Consider the following 17,814-nt stretch of genomic DNA (forward strand, 5'->3'; position numbering starts at 1 on the left):
CACACACACAATGGTGAAGAAATTTTTGAAAACATCTGTGAAGTAGTCTTTTATTTGTAGGGGGTAAAGAAAGAAAAAAAGTCTTCTGAGAACTTTTGGCTCTGCTCTAATCACCATTTGTCATGGTTCAGCGTCCTCCCCGGGGACTTCCAAACATTAAATATCTGAAATCTGACTGGGGATAGATCTCCTCTGTAATGCAGATACTTATAATACCACTAGTTTCCTGAAAGCCCTGTGGTATGCATGAGGGGGCAGTGTTAAGTCCAGCTCTAGGGAAGAGGTGCAGCTAGTGCTGTGCCAAAATCTGTCCTCCAATTTCCTGAAAGTTTTCCCCATGAAGGAGGTTTCCATTTTTCTGCCTCATTCTCAGGACATTTGACCATTGATTTTGACATTCTTTGTTTAAGCTCACCTAACCACTGCAAGGTGGCCATAGTACTGTGTTTTTTTCTTCTTCCTACTATACATCTCCCCATTGCTCTGCAGCCTCCCAGACTACCTGCATTTCCTGATGTGAAAAGGCCCTACAGGAGGAATTACTAGGGATGGCCAAACTGCCCCGCACCCTGTTCGGGCACTACTCACTGGATTCCTGCCACTTGCCCAGCAATGGTGGGCATGTGGGACAAGCCACCAGACAGTCCATGGTCACCTGGTGAGAGCTCACAGTTTCCCACTTTTTTGTGAGCCACCATTTTGTGCAAAATTGTGGGTTCAGCTATTTACAGAAATCATAATTCACGCAAAATTGCTGCCATAAATAGTGCAATTTGTATAAAATTGCAGGAGTAAATGGTCTAATTAGATCACTAGGCCAAGTTGGGCAAGCTCAGGGATCTTGGAGCTGGCGTCGGGGGGGGAGCTGAGCTGGTGAAAACTTGTCGAGCTCCACCCCCAAACCGAGTTCGTCGACGTCCCTAGGAATTACCTCAAGATGATATTACATGGGCTTTAGTTGAAGGGCGAGGAGCTGAGAAGGCTACAGGCTGCCAGAGAGATGCTTGTACAATGAAAGACAGGACACTTGTGCATACTCCTTGGCCTCCTGATAGGTAAGGTAAGCACAAGAAGACAAACACAACCCATGAGAATTTCTTCTTCTCTCTGAATTTCATTTCAAAAGCAATTTCTTTTATATCAAATTGAATGAAGATGTAGGGATGTATGAAAGGGACTTACCTTGTCCCGCAGCTTGCTTCGCGGTGGGGGGGAGGCTCTTCACTTCTCCCCCCGAAGTTCATGCAAGGGGGGGAGGCGCCCCACCTCACCCAACCGAAATTCAGGCCGGGGGGGGAGGCGCCCCGCCTCACCCGGCCGAAATTCAGGCTGGGGAGAAGCGCCCTGTCTCCCCGGCAACAAAAGAAAAAGTAGGGATGTACGAAAGTCACTTAACTTTTTGCAGGGGTGCTTCGCGGTGGGGGGGAGGTGCTTCGCTTCTCCGCCTGAAGTTCAGGCGAGGGGGGGGAGCCGTCTAGCCTCGCCCGGCCGAAATTCAGGCGGGGGGGAGGCTTCCTGCCTCGCCCGGCCGAAATTCAGGCCGGGGAGAAGCGCCCTGTCTCCCAGGCCACGAAACAAAGTATAAAACAAAAAAAACAAAAAAAAACCCCGTGATAGGCTACGTAATGATTGACGTAGCCTATCACGGCTAGATTTCCAAAGTCAGCCGTGATAGGCTACGTAAATCGTTACGTAGCCTATCACGGGGTTGTTGTTTTTTTTTACACTTTGTAATGGCTGCGGTAGCAGCTGGTAAGAAGACCGGCTGCCACCCCCGCCCCCGACGAAAGGCTGACGAACCGCCGCCGGGACCCGCCGCCGGGGGGGGACATTCAACAAAGGTAAGTCCCATCCCAGGGAGGGCGGGGGGGTGGAGAATTTCACCGCTGATTTCGGGGGGCCGAATGCGTTGGCGCTCGGCCCCCCGAAGATTCCGGGAGAAATTCTCCGCCATCCCTAAGAAAAAGTGAAAAAACAAACAAACCCCGTGATAGGCTACGTAACGATTAATGTAGCCTATCAGGGCTAGATTTCCAAAGTCAGCCATGATAGGCTACGCTAATCGTCACGTAGCCTATCACGGGTGACTTTGGAAAAAAAAAAAGCGCGTATGCAAATGGTGGCGGCCCATGGGCGCCGCCATTTGCATTCCTTATTTTGGCACATCTAGTCTAAGTAAAGATTTACATAGACTATGGCGAAAATAAGGGCACGCTATTTGCGTTGCCCTTATTTTCGCCATAGTCTACGTAAATCTTTATGGAGACTACCCATGCCTAAATAAGGAATGCAAATGGCGGCACCCATGGGCGCCGCCATTTGCGTAAGCGCTTTATTTTTTTTTCAAACGCATCCGTTATAGGCTACGTAAAGATTTATGTAGCCTATCACAGCTGACTTTGAAAATCTAGCCATGATAGGCTACGTAAATCGTTATGTAGCCTATCACGTTTCCCCCCACATAACTTCTTTATTTCGTGGCCGGGGAGACAGGGCACTCCCCCCTGGCCAGAATTTCAGTGGCGAGGGATGGGGCGCCTCATCCCCAGCCTGAATTTCGGCCGGGATGGGGTGGGGCGCCTCCCCCCCACCAAGAATTTCAGGGGGAGAACCGAAGCGTGTCCGCCCCCACCAAAAACAGCTGTGAGACCAGGTAAGGGACTTTCGTCCATCCTTAGTTACTATTGGGAAAAGTAGGGATGTCAGAGAATTTCACCATGAATCTCAGGGAGGCTGAATGCCAGCGCATTCGGCCCCCCAAAATCGGTGGCGAAACAGTCTGCCCCCCCACAACCCCCGGGATGTGACTTATGTTGGGAGAATCTCCCTGGCAGCGGCGGCTCCAGCGGGAGTTCGGCGGCAGTTCGGCGGTGGTTCGGCGGCGGCGGCAGCAGTGGCCGGTCTTCTGACTGGCTGCCGCTGTCGCCATTTCCAAGTTAAAAAAAAAAAAAAAGTGATAGGCTACGTAAAGGTTTACATAGCCTATCATGGCTAGATTTTTTAAAAAATACCGTGATAGGCTACGTAAATGTTTATGTAGCCTATCACGGCTGAGTCAAAAAACAAACAAACGCGCGTACACAAATGGCGGCGCCCATGGGCGCCGCCATTTGCATTCCTTATTTTGGCATGTCTAGTCTACGTAAATATTTATGTAGACTACGGCGAAAATAAGAGGAACGCAAATAGCGTAGCATCTACGTTATTTGCATTCCCCTTATTTTTGCTGTTGTCTACGTAAATGTTTATGTAGACTAGACGTGCCAAAATAAGGAACGCAAATGGTGGCGCCCATGGGCGCCACGATTTGCATATGTGCGGTTTTTGTTTTTTGTTTTACCCAGCCGTGATAGGCTACATAAACATTTACATAGCCTATCACGGCTGACTGCAGGGATGCAAAGAACGGTGGTTACGGTCGCTGCCATTTGCAGACCCGGCCAGCCAGGATTCGTGGCGGGAGGGATGGGGCGCCTCCCCCCCAGCCAGAATTTCGGGGGGGAGGAATGGGGTGCTTCCCCCCTGGCCAGAATTTCGGGGGGAGGGATGGAGCGCCTCCCCTCCACCGCGAATCAAATTTCGTAAAAGGTAAGTGACTTTCGTACATCCCTAGAAAAAAAAAAGCATAGCTTTGATTACACGCACCTTTGTCGCAAGGTGATGTCTCTCCTTCTTACTATGCTGTCTAAGTTTGCCATAGCTTTCCTCCCAAGGAACAAGCGTTCTTTAATTTCATGGGTACAGTCGCCATCTGCGGTGATCTTGGAGCCCAAGAAAATAAAATCTGTCACTGCTTCCATTTCTTCCCTTTCCATATGCCAGGAAATGATGGGGCCAGATGCCATGATCTTCATTTTTTTAATGTTGGGTTTCAACCCAGCTTTTACACTCTCCTCTTTCACCCTCAACAAGAGCCTCTTTAGATCCTCTTTGCTTTCTTCCATTAGGGTGGTATCAATCTGCGTATCTGTGGTCGTTGATAATTCTCCCGGCAATCTTAATTCCGACCTGTGATTCATCCAACCCGGCGTTTCTCATGATGTACTCTGCATATAAGTTAAATAAACAGGGTGACAATATGCAGCCTTGTCGTGATCCTTTCCCACTTTTGAACCAATTTGTTGTTCCATGTCTGGTTCTTACTGTTGCTTCTTGACCCTCGTACAGGTTTCTCAGGAAACAGGTAAGGTGGTCTGGTACCCCCATCTCATGTAGTATGATGCAAAGCTGTGTGTTGTGAAGCTGTTGCATGTGCAGAGCTTAGGGATGTACAAAAGTCACTTACCTTCTCGAAGGGTGACATTCGTGGGGGGGGAGGCGCTCTGTCACTCCCCCTGAAATTCTCTCTGGCCAGCTCCGCTCCGCGGAGATTCTGCAGAGGTGCCAGCCGTGGCCGCCTGCAGCCAGACATCTGGCCGCTGGGCAGCCTGCAGGGATGCAAATGGCGGCTGCCATAGCCACCGCCATTTGCCTCCCTGTATTTTGCCGTGATAGGCTACGTAAATATTTATGTAGCCTATCACGGAAATAACACAAAAAACAACAGCAGATGCAAATGGCAGCTTCTACTGCGGCTGCCATTTGTTTTCCCTTTTTTTGCCATTTTAGCCGCCATTCACAAGTCAGCGTGGATGGCAGCAGATAAGTGCTCTGTTTTGCGCACCTTTCGTGGGGTGGGGAGGTGGGGGGCTTCGTTCCACCATGAAATTCCGGTGGCCGAATGCCAGTGCATTCGGCCTCACTGAGATCCGTGGTGGAATTCTCTGACATCCCAAGCAGAGCTCTGTGTGCACACTGGAGCCCTATGCACCCTCTGGAACAGTGAAATCAAGGACATTAAGTATATTTAACCAAGCTGGGCAGACAAATAGAACTTCCTTGTTAGTAGTAAATTTAGGTGGCAAGTACGGACAGAAATGGACCCCAAAAAGGGCCACTGAGAGAGAAACAAGAGAGAGGTATCGGTATGCTCAGGGGAACCCTGTGCTTTGCAGTCCAATGGGGACTGAGCAAGCTCAGTAGCCATGGAATGTTGAGGGTCAATTTGAAAAGAAACATACAAAATGGGGTGGTGGAGCAAAATGTCCTGCAGTCTTATAATTCATGCATTATAAAACTGTATGCACGGTAAGCATGGTGGGGATGTATGCACTAGCCCTGCCACTCCAACCTTGACCTCCCTCTGTTGGTAGGAAGGGTTTTTAGTGAACATGCAACTATGTTCCTAAAATATAGCAACATAGAGTGGACCACTCTATGGAGGAGTGGACCCACATTCAGGTGACACTGGCTCCATCCTAGGGACGTACGAAAGTCACTTACCTTTTCACGAAATTTGATTCGAGGTGGGGAGGAGATGCTCCGTCCCTCCCCCCGAAATTCTGGTCAGGGGGGAGGCACTCTGTCCCTCCCCCCTGAAATTCTGGCTGGGGGAGAGGCTCTCCCTCCCTCCCCCCGTAATTCTGGCCGGGGGGGGGGCGCTCCATTCCTCCTCCCACCCGAATACTGGCCGGCCTGGTCCGCAAATGGTGGTGGCCATAGCCGCCGCCATTTGCATCCCTGCAGCCAGCCATGATAGGCTACGTAAATATTTATGCAGCCTATCAAGGCTGAGTAAAAAAAAAATGCGCGTATGCAAATGCATTCCTTATTTTGGCACGTCTAGTCTACATAAACATTTACGTAGACTACAGCAAAAATAAGGGGAACACAAATAGTGTAGACGCTATGCTATTTGCGTTCCCCTTATTTTTGCCGTAGTCTATGTAAATGTTTACGTAGACTAGACATGCCAAAATAAGGAATGCAAATGGCGGCGCCCATAGGCGCCGCCTTTTGTGTATGCGCGTTTTTTGTTTTTTGTTTTTACTCAGCCGTGATAGGCTACGTAAACATTTACGCAGCGTATCACGGTATTTTTTAAAAATCTAGCCGTGATAGGCTACGTAAATCTTTATGTAGCCTATCACGTTTTTTGTGGTTTTTTAACTGGAAATGGGGGCAGTGGCAGCCGGTCGGAAGACCGGCCGCCGCCACCGTGCCACCGCCGCACCGCCACCGCCGCCACCACCGTCAGGAAGATTCGCCCAAGGTAAGTCCCATCCCGGTGGGGGGCAGGGGGGTGGCAGATCATTTTGCCACCGATTTCGGAGGTCCGAATGCGCTGGCCTTCGGCCTCCACGAGATTCGTGGCGAAATTCTCTGACATCCCTACTCCATCCTCAGGTGAACCTGGTTCCATCCTCACTGCAGTCCTTCCCCATGTTCACAGGGAGGCAGGGGCTGGCTGGGACGAGGCAGCACATGTGTCCATGTCAGCCTACAATGCTTACACTTTTGCAATGCCTGAATTAGGGATGTATGATGAATCTGTCTCGGCTAGGTTTTGATTAGGGATGTACGAAAGTCACTTACCTTTCAGCGGATGTCATTCGCAGTGTGGGGGGAGGCACTCTGTCCCTCCCCCCGGAATCCTCAATGGGGGGGAGGAGATCTGGTCCTCCCCCCCGGAATCCTGCCCGGCCGGCTCCGCTACGCGGCGGCTCTGTGGATCAGCTGGCCAGAGCCGTCTGCAGCCGGAGTTCCGGCTGCGGACGGGCTGCTGCGGAAGCAAATGGCAGCCGCCATTTGCATCCTGCCAGGCTGCCATGATAGGCTATGTAAGTATTTACATAGCCTATCACGGCTAGCCAAAAAAAACCACCAGCGTACGCAAATGGCGGCGGCTACAGCGGCCGCCATTTGCGTTCCCTATTTTTCACCTTTTTAGCCTATGTAAATATTTATGTTCCTGCCAACCTAGCAGTTCGAAAGCAAGAAATTGCAAGTAGATAAATAGGTACCGCCTCAGCAGGAAAGGTAACAGCGTTCCGTGCACCTCGGTGTTCAGTCATGCTGGCCACATGACCACGGAAGCGTCTTCGGACAGCGCTGGCTCTTCGGCTTAGAAACGGGGATGAGCACCGCACCCTAGAGTCGGACACGACTGGTTGGGGACACCTTTACCTTTTTTAAATATTTATGTAGGCTATTACGGTGAAAAAAAGGGGAACGCGAATAGCGTAGTGGGCGCTATTTGCATTCCTTTTTTTCCCCTCCGTAATAGCTTACGTAAATATTTATGTAGGCTAAAATGGTGGGAAAAAAGGAACGAGAATGGCGCCCACTACGCTATTTGTGTTCCCCTTTTTTTCGCCGTAATGGCCTACGTAAATATTTACGTAGGCTAAAATGGCGAAAAATAGGGAACGCAAATGGTGGCCGCCGTAGCCGCCGCCATTTGCGTATGCTGGATTTTTTTTGTTTTTTGTTTTGGCTAGCCGTGATAGGCTATGTAAATACTTACGTAGCCTATCACAGCTTTAAGGCCAGAAATGGCAGCCACAGCAGCCTGGCCGCGGCCAGCCAGGAGACCAACTGCCGGAGCTGCTGCTGCTACCACATCCACCACATCTGCCCCAGGTAAGTTCCGTCCCAGGGGGATTCTGCGGGGGGGGGGGCGGGAGGCAGGAGGCCATTCTGCCATGGATTCCGGGAATCTCACTGGAATCCATGGCGGAATTTTCTGCCATCCCTAGTTTTGATCAAATCAAATAAAATTGATCAGATTAGGTGTGTTACTCTGCACACTGTGGATACAGTTAGTGAGCAAGAGGCGGCCTGTGGCAAACGGGTTTTGTGGGATCGGTTCCAGCTTCTTCCTCCTGATGAAGTAGACAAGGTGCTTTCATCTGTAAGGCCGACCACCTGCTTACTTGATCCTTGCCCATCTTGGCTCATTATGAGCTGCAGAGAGAGACTGGGTGAGGGGATCAAGGCGGTGGTGAATGCCTCCCTTGAGGAGAGAGTGATGCCATCAGCCCTCAACGAGGCAGTAATAAGACCGCTCTTAAAGAAGCCCTCCTTGGATCCTCAAGTTCTGAACAACTTTCGCCCAGTCTCAAATCTGCCATTTTTGGGCAAGGTGATTGAGCGGGTGGTGGCGGTGCAGTTGAAGGCACACTTGGAAGAAACTGATTATCTAGACCCATTTCAGTCGGGCTTCAGGCCTGGGCATGGGACAGAAACGGCCTTGGTCGCCTTGGTGGATGATATGAGAAGGGCTCTGGATAGGGGTGAATGCTCCTTCCTTGTTCTCCTCGACCTCTCAGCGGCTTTTGATACCGTTGACCACGGTATCCTCCTGGACCGCCTGGAGGGGTTGGGCATTGCAAACACTGTATTGCGTTGGTTCCGGTCCTTCCTCTCCGGCAGGTACCAGAGGGTAGCACTGGGAGAGGAGGTTTTGGACCCGTGGCCACTTACTTGTGGGGTGCCACAGGGTTCCATCCTCTCCCCGATGCTATTTAACATCTATGTGAAGCCACTGGGGGCTATCATCAGGAGGTTTGGGGTGCAGTGTCATCAATATGCGGATGACACGCAGCTCTACCTCTCATTCAAATCTTCACCAAGGTTGGCCGTAGAATCCCTGTCCAAATGTCTGGAGACGGTGAGTGGCTGGATGGGGAGGAATAAGCTGAAGCTCAACCCTGACAAGACCGAGGTACTTTTGGTGGGAGACAAGAGGAGGCTAGGGGATGTTGACCTGGTGTTGAATGGGGTACGGCTACCCTTGAAAGACCAGGTCCGCAGCCTGGGGGTCATTTTGGACTCCCAGCTGTCCATGGAGGCTCAGGTGTCAGCTGTGAGCCGGACAGCGCTGTATCAACTCCATCTGATACGGTGGCTGCGCCCCTTCCTTCCCGACCATCTGCTCCCATCGGTAGTACATGCCCTGGTCTCCTCTCGTTTAGACTACTGTAATGCACTCTACGTGGGGTTACCCTTGAAGATGGTTCGGTAACTGCAGCTGGTACAGAATGCGGCGGCTCACCTGATTAAAGGCAGCCGCCGGCGAGATCACATCACTCCAGTGCTGAAGGAGTTGCACTGGTTACCAGTTGTTTTCCGGGCCAAATTCAAGGTGTTGGTTTTGACCTTTAAAACCCTATATGGTTCCGGCCCAGCCTATCTTAAGGAGCGCCTCCAGCAACACCAGACAGGCCGCTTAACAAGATCAGCCTCGGATGGCCTTCTCTCTGTCCCATCAGCCAGGACAGCTAGACTGGTGGGGACGAGGGAGAGGGCCTTCTCTGTGGTGGCCCCCACTCTGTGGAACTCCCTCCCTAGGGAACTCCGTCATGCCCCCTCTTTAATGAGCTTCCGTCGTGCATTAAAAACGTGGTTGTTCAGGCAGGCATTTGGGGTGGGTTAGGGTATTTAAAAAAAAAAAAAATTATGGTAAAATTTTATTGTTTAAAATTGTTTTATGGTGGGTTGTACATCGCCCAGAGTGGCTGGGTGACCAGTCAGATGGGCGATTAATAAATTTAATAAATAAATAAATAAATAAATAAATAAATAAATTGATCAGGATTTTATCCAGTTTGCATCTTCCAGACTGAACTTGGACTCAGACACTATCTGTGATCAAAGTCCATACATTTCAGAGCTTGTATTGAGATTTGTGGACCCAAAAAAAGAGATCATCTGACAATATGTGTACATTTGAAAAATGCACATGAACAATGCATAATTTTGAAAAATCCACACAAAAGTGTTTTAATCAATGGGGAGAATAATGCATACATTTCAAAAATTTGCACAATTGATGCATCCATTTATAAAAATTTGTGCAAAACTATTCACAGATTTACATGGGGGGGGGGGAAACCCGAGCTCACAATCTGACATGGACCCAAGTTGGAATGAGTTTCCAGATGGAATCCGGAGAACTTCAACAAGCTCAGGTTTTGCTGATTCAAACATCCTTAGCCTGATAGGGTTCTTCTTATAGCTTATAGTATACTGGAGGAGGTCATGGTTGGCTGGCAGGAATCCTGAACCAAAGCACTTCTGCTTAGAGGTGAAGATATACTTAGGGATGTCAGAAAAATCTGCAGTGGATTCAAATGCTCATTTGCAAACAAGAACAAAATTCTCATACATCCCTAAATCAAAATCTGTTTCTGTCAATGAGCAGACAATGGAATGAAAGATGCTTGATAATCCATGGAACACAGACACAATGTATATACTTTTTAATACATGTGGCCAAATATGGGTTGGATCCAGACTTAGTCATGCTTGGAGCAAACACAAAGAAATTAATGGGGAACATTAGTCATCACTAACTCATGTCCCACTGATGTCAATGAATCATCTCTAAGCATAACTAGGGATGGATGGACTCACTTCCATCCAAATTGCCCTGTTGAGTTGCCACCCACACTTTCATGCCCCAGACCTGCTTGTTAAGCCACCATGCTTGGCTGGACTCATGCTGAGCAACCACAATGCACCCGATAAGTGGGTCTGGCAGCTGCCAGCTGTGTAAAAATGTTGTGTAAAAATGGTGGCTCAGGTACTTCCATAAATCAAACTCTGCAGAAATGGCGAATGTAAAGGGTCCATTCCTGCAATATTACAGGCAGCAGCTTGCCAAGAAGAGGATGACAGGGCACTCCTGTCCTGAGAGGGAAGTCACTCTTCTCTGACACTTGCCCTGCCAGTGCTGGTGTCACCATTAGGGATGTACAAAACCCTGCTTACCTGGCTCCTCCGGGTTCTGCTGGGGGGGGAGGCACTCCATCCCTCCCCCCAGAATCCTGGCCGGCTGGCTCCACTCCACGGAGATTCCACGGAACCGCCAGCCGGCTCTGCCAGCAGCCGGACATCCGGCCGCTGGCTTGCAGGGACGCAAATGGTGGCAGCCATAGCCACCGCTGTTTGCGTCCCTGAATTCAGCCATAATAGGCTACGTAAAGACTTACGTAGCCTATCACGTCTGGATTAAAAAAAAAAAAAACGCGTATACAAATGGCAGCGGCTACGGCCACTGCCATTTGCGTTCCTTATTTTTGGCTGTCTTAGTCTACGTAAATATTTACGTAGACTAAGATGAAGACAAGAAAGGGGAATACAAATAGCGTAGCGGACGCTATTTGCGTTCCTCTTTATTTTCACCATCTTACTCTATGTAAATATTTACGTAGACTAAGACGGCCAAAAATAAGGAATGCAAAAGGCGGCGGCTGTAGCTGCCGCCATTTGCGTACGCGTTTTTGTTTTTTGTTTAACCCAGACGTGAAAGGCTATGTAAGTCTTTACGTAGCCTATCACAAATGGGGGGGGGGGAAACAGACTGCAAATGGCAGCGGCGGCGGCAGCCGGTAGGAAGACCAGCTGCCGCCGCCGCCGAAGCTGCTGCTGGAGCTGCTGCCATCTGGAACATCTACCCCAGGTAAGTCTCATCCCAAGGGGATCTGCGGGGGGGGGGGCAGACCGTTCCGCCACGGAGTTCGGGGGGCCAAATTCACTGGCATTCAGCCTCACTGAGATCCATGGCAGAATTCTCTGACATCCCCATTCACCATGGTAGTCAGGATGGGAGGAGAAGGGAACTCCAGGTTCACAGACGGGGTCCAGAAAGTCACCATGGCAGCTCAGCAAGCCAGGTCTGGGAGGCTGAGTGGCGGGGGGGGGGAGTCCACTGCACGACACCCCTGTACCAGCTGCTCATGATATCCCTAAGCATAACTAAGTCTGGATCCAACCCTGTACTTGTAATGTTCTGAAGTTTCAGCATTTCATGTGCCTAGCATCAGTCTGTAAACTACATCCTTTTCAACTGATCTGTTGACAACAGTGGAATATCAGCACTTTTTCGAGTTGAAGGACTTCACCCATAATCAACAGAATTCATTTTTATCTGCTTTAGCTTTTTTTTTTTATTAACTGCAAATTCCCCAATAATTTTCTCACAATGAAGTGGCAAAAAAACACAAAAACACTTTTCTATAGAATAACCCCTTGAAATTAGGAAGGATAACTATACTTCCGTACTCATTTTGTAAATGGAAAGATCTTAAACTATATAACTGCTGAGACTTCTTTTTGTATTAGTCCAATCATGCACAGCTGTACTTTTCTCTTTATTACTCTAATTATAGGTTGTTGTATTTTTTTCTTCATTAGTAAAATTATAAGTTGCTATTTTACAAAAAATATCAGAGAAAGATGGCAAAAAAGAGAAATTATTCCTGTACGAAGTACTTCTTATGAATATATTTTCTTGCATATTTATTTCTCCTGTAATCCTCCATAAATATATGTATTACTTTGCAATTTGCTGTGCATTTCTAAAATGCAAGAGCTTTCTGATCAGCTTGCACACTTCTAAAATGTAGTAAATTAGGGAAGTATGAAAGTCACTTTTTCACAGCTTGGATTCGTGGTATGGGGGAGGTGCTTCGTCCCTCCCCCCGGAATCCTTGCTGGGCTGGCTCTGCTCCATGGCAGCTCCGCGGAGCTGCCAGTCAGGGCCGTCCACAGCCGGAGTTCTGGCGACGGCCAGCTGCTGCGGACACAAATGGCGGCCATGATAGGCTACGTAAATACGTACGTATTTACTTATAATTTTACTAATGAATTTTACTAATTTTACTAACTTATAATTTTACTAATGAAGAAAAAAATACAACAACCTATAATTAGAGTAAATACGTACGTAAATACGTACGTAGCCTATCATGGCAAAGAGCAGGGGCGCAAACGGCGGCCTCTACACCGTTTGCGCCACTGCTCTTTCCGTGATAGGCTACATAAGTATTTACTATCATGGTGGTGGCCGCCATTTGCGTGGCTGCCTTTGCCGTGATAAGCTACGTAAATACTTACGCATCCTATCATAGAAAGAGCAGCGGAACAAATGGCATAGCGGCCACTGTTTGCGCCCCTGCTCTTTGACGTGATAGGCTACGTAAATACTTACGTAGCCTATCATGGCAGCCTGGCCGGAAGCAAATGGCGGCCACTGCAGCAGCCGGCCGAGAGACCAGCTGCTGCCGCTGGAGCCACCGCTGGAGCCACTGCCGGAGCCACCGCTGCCAGAACATCCGCCCCAGGTAAGCTTTGTCCTGGGGGGGATTCCGCATGGGGGCGAGGGGTGGGAAGCCGTTCCGCCATGGGTTTTCAGGGGCCGAATGCCAGTGCAATCGACTTCACTGAAATCCATGGTGGAATTCTCCACAATCCCTAAGTAAAATACGCATAGCAAAATGGAGACAACTTTCCAGTACAAGCTCCTTTCAGAACAGAAGGTCATGTCATTCGGTAAATATGGAAGTGGTGTGTGATCACGAAGACCTCATTATAAGCATCTGTGCAACATTTCCAGGAATATGTCAAAATTCCTACATACATCACAGTACCATCTGCTTGAACAACATGACTTGTCAGAACGGTGAGTTAGTGGGGAAATATGGTTAATTTGTTCAAGTTCACTATCATCCAGATACATTTGATATGTAGAACATGGTGACGGCAGACAGCAAGCACAAATCAACCCAGTAAGGACATAAAAAACAAAGTTCAGTGTTGTGTATGAAAACCTTCTTTAAGTGCAGGTGGCCTGGAATAGAAGATTGACTCCTAGTGCAATATAGTGCATGCCTACCCAGAAGAAAGTCCCACTGAGTTTAATGTGCCATGTAAGTGTATATAGAACTGCAGCCTACAATACTATGCACACTTATTCTGCAGTAAGCCCGATGGAACTCAGTGGAATTTAATTCTGAGTAAACATAGGGAGGATTGCATTGTGATAATGTGAAATCACCAGTACACATACTCACTAGATGACTTTTGACACATGACTTTTCTCTCGGCCTCAATTCCTCATCTGAAATTAGGGGTGTATGGAACCCCACTTACCTGGCTCTGCTGGGGTCCGCAGGTGGGGGGAGGTGATCCGTTCCTCCCCTCAGAATCCTTGGTGGGGGGGGAGGCAATCTGTTCTTCCCCCCCAGAATTCTGCCCAGCCGGCTCTGTTCTGCAGCCAGTCCGCGGAGCTGCCAGCCAGGCCAACCCGCAGCGGCGCCTCCGGCTGCTGCTGGGCTGCTGCGGACGCTAATGGCATCCTGCAGAGGGGATGCCATTTGCGTCCCTATGCCGGCCTGTGATAGGCTACATATATATTTACATAACCTATCATGGCTAAAGCAGGGACACAAATGGCGTAGGGGACGCCATTTGCGTCCCTGCTTTAACCGTGATAGGCTACATAAATATATACGTAGCCTATCACAGGCCGGTGTAGGGACACAAATGGTGGCCACTATGATGGCCGCCATTTGCGGCCGCAGCAGCCCGGCAGCAGCTGGAGCCGCTGCCGCTGCTGCCACCACCACTTCATCTGCCGCCAGAACCTCCACTGCCAGAGCCGCAGCCAGATAGGCTCTGTTTCACGGGGCTTTCACAGGGTGGTGGGGTGGTTTGCTCCGTTCCGCCACGGATTCTGGGGGGCCGAATTCACTGGAATTTGGCCTCCCTGGGATTTGTGGTGGAATTCTCTAACATCCCTATCTGAAATGTGAGGATATTGCTGACCTATTTCACAGGGTTGTCCAAAGGATTACTGAGAGAATGTGTGTGAAGTGCTTAAAATGCAACACATGAAAGCCTGGAGAGCCACTGCCAGCTGGGCTGGCCCTACCATTACGCAGAGTGAGGTGATTGCCTCAGGTAGCAGTTGCTGGGAGATGGCAGAGAGATGTCAGAAGACAGAATGGTGTGCCATGTGGCCTGCCATGTGCCCCCTCAGCTAGTCTGTGCTTTCAGGTGTAGTGGAGGATGCTGTCCCATCACCATTGTTGAAGACAGAATCAACTGCCACTTCAATCAGCTTTTGTACATTGAATGGGAGGGAGTACCATCTTGTCCTTTGCCTCAGGCAACAAAATGTCTCGGGTTGGCCCTGACTGCCAGTCAGTGTTGACAATATTTGGAGCTAGATGGGCCAATGGTATGACACAGTAGAAGGTAGCTTCCTATGTTCCAATGACTGGGAAGAATCAGATTCAAATCCCTGCTCAGTCACAAACCTTTCCGGATGGCATGAAGCCAGTCACTGTCTCTCAGCCTAGCCTACATCACAGGTTTGCTGCTAGGGATGTGTGTAGGGATGTACAGACTGTGTAAAAACTGCTCCGTCTGTGTCCCACAGATTGTCAGGTGGCTTTTGTTCCATCATCTGCCCACAGATGGATGCAATTTTTTTTTTTTATCATGCGGAAAAATACAGAAATCATTACATAAATACTTACGTAAGTATTTACATAATTTACCTCAGTTAGGGATGTACGAAAGTCACTTACCTTTTTGCAGCTTTGATCCATGGTGGTGGGGAGGCGCTCCGTCCCTCCCCCCGGAAGCCTCCCTGGCCGGCTCCACTCCGCGTCCTGCCAGACTGCCGTGATAGGCTACGTACGTATTTATGTAGCCTATCATGGCAAAGAGCAGGGGCGCAAACAGCCTATCATGGAAAGGCAGCTATGCAAATGTACATTTGTCTACATGTACATTTGCATGGCTGCCTTTACCGTGATAGGCTACGTAAATACTTACATAGCCTATCATGGAAAGAGCAGTGGTGCAAACGGAGTAGCGGCCGCCATTTGCACTCCTGCTATTTGCCGTGGTAGGCTACGTAAATGCTTACGTATCCTACCACGGCAGCCTGGCAGGATGCAAATGGCGGCCGCTATGGTGGCCGCCATTGGCGGCTGCAGCAGCTGGCCAAGAGACCAGCTGCGGCTGCCAGTGGAACATCCGCCCCAGGTAAACTTCATCCCGGGGGAATTCTGCGGGGTGGCGGGGGGTGGGAGGCTGTTCCGCCATGGGTTTCGGGGGGCATTCGGCCTCACTGAAATCCGTGGCAGAATTCTCTAACATCCCTAACCTCAGTACGTAATATTTAGCATATTGTTCCCCATTCCATTCAACATTTCCTCAGCAGAAACTTAGGCATTTTTCTTCGGATTTATATGCAGAAATTTCAGGAAAGTAAAAAATTATCAGAAAGTCTGCGGACTCTGCATGGCCTGAGAGCAGCATTTTGCAGTAGATTCCACAGGTCAGATCCTTAGGAATCCAAGCTCATTTTAGTCCTTCTCGAATTTCTCCAGCATCCCTAGATGTGTGTACAAGCAAAAGATGAGTTTATCAGAGTTATCGAAGTTCCTCCTTGAAGCTAGTTGTCTCTTCTGTCTGTATCAGATTTTGATCTTTTTATTTTATTTTATTTTCACATGGAAATTCATGTATATCTGTGTGTATATTTTTTAAAAAGTGAACACATCAGTCGTGCACATCTTTGAAATGTACGCATTCCAAGCACCCTATGATTTCCACCTAGATCTTGGTTTGTAAGTTAAAGGGAAAAATATGCATAGATGTTACAGGCACAATCCTATGGTTGTGTCCTGGGTACTCGTAAGCCCCCAGATTCAGAGGCTTATGAGTATCCTATGCAGAGAGAGAGATGCCTCCTGCCTGCCTCTCTGCATCTTAGGCCATTTTGCCTGTCTAATGGAGGCTTTGGGGAGTAGGAAGGGAGGAGGCTAGGGTGGCCATAGGAAAGACAATAGGAATGCCACCCCAGTCTCCTCCCCTGCCCTCCCATGGGAAAGCCCCTCGTCCCTGTCTCCATGCTCTGTTTTATTAGCATGGAGAAGCAGCCCACACGGTTATCTCTGTGCTGTCTACAAGAGGGAAGGGGAGGGGTGGAGAGCATGATTTCCTGGTTCTGAGCTTGGAGACCTGTCTCTGAGCTCAAAGCCTGAAACTGAAAAATCCTATGTCCCCCAGATGCTGCTTAGGGGACATAAGATTGCTCCCTAAATGCACTACTCTCTGTCAATACGTAGATTGAAATCTCATGTGTTTCTTTTCATTTCTTTTCTTTCTTTTGGTTTGTTTAATTTAGTTTGGAAAACTAATTAAAAAATTTTAAAGAAAAGAAATGTATGCGCTCTCCTCCCATGATAAAGCATGTTTATGAGCAACTGCCTTTTGCTCCTTGGGGTAAAGGTGGGATTAAAATGTAACAAGTCACTATTGTTACTAGGGTCAGGAGAACCAGGATGCTTGAGCTCACTGAAATTCTTCAAACTTTATTTCAAAGCTCAGTTCGTCTCACTCCCGTTCTTGTTTGCAATCTGTTTGGTTTGTTCAAACAGGAAGAGTACGCATTTTTCAAAAGTTGCACATTTTTGAAGTTGCGCATTTTTCTAAAGTTGTGCACTTTTAAAAGTGCACATTTTGTGAACACGGATGCAAGTCTGGGAATTTGTGGACGTTTTTGAAGATGTGCTCCCGTTTGTGTTTACATTTGATTAGGGATGGCAGAGAATTCCGCCATGGATTCCAGTGAGTGAATTCCCTCTAGAATCTGTGGCAGAATGGCCTCCTGCCCCCCGCCCCCCCCACGGAATCCCCTGGGATGGAACTTACCTGGGGCAGATTTGGCGGTGGCAGTGGCGGCGGCAGCGGCGGCTGGTCTCCTGGCCGGCCGCAGCCGGGCTGCTGCGGCTGCCATTGCTGTCCTTCCAGGCTGCCGTAAATTCTTACGTAGCCTCTCACGGCATGCCCCCCCCAAAAGGCGTACGCAAATGGCGGCGGCTACAGCTGCCGCCATTTGCGTTCCCTATTTTTTGCCGTTCTAGCCTACGTAAATATTTACGTAGGCAATTACGGTGAAAAAAAGGGAACAGCAAATAGCGCCCACTACGCTATTTGCAGTTCCTTTTTTTTCGCCGTAATTGCCTACGTAAATATTTACGTAGGCTAGAATGGCAAAAAATAGGGAACGCAAATGGTGGCCGCCGTAGCCGCTGCCATTTGCGTACGCCTTTTTTGGGGGGGGGCATGCCGTAATAGGCTATGTAAATTCTTACGTAGCCTATCACGGAAGCCTGGAAGGATGCAAATGGC

Source organism: Heloderma suspectum, chromosome 3 (assembly GCF_057233095.1).
Source record: "Heloderma suspectum isolate Gila_16-S chromosome 3, 16-S_ref, whole genome shotgun sequence".
In the NCBI taxonomy this organism is placed as follows: Eukaryota; Metazoa; Chordata; class Lepidosauria; order Squamata; family Helodermatidae; genus Heloderma; species Heloderma suspectum.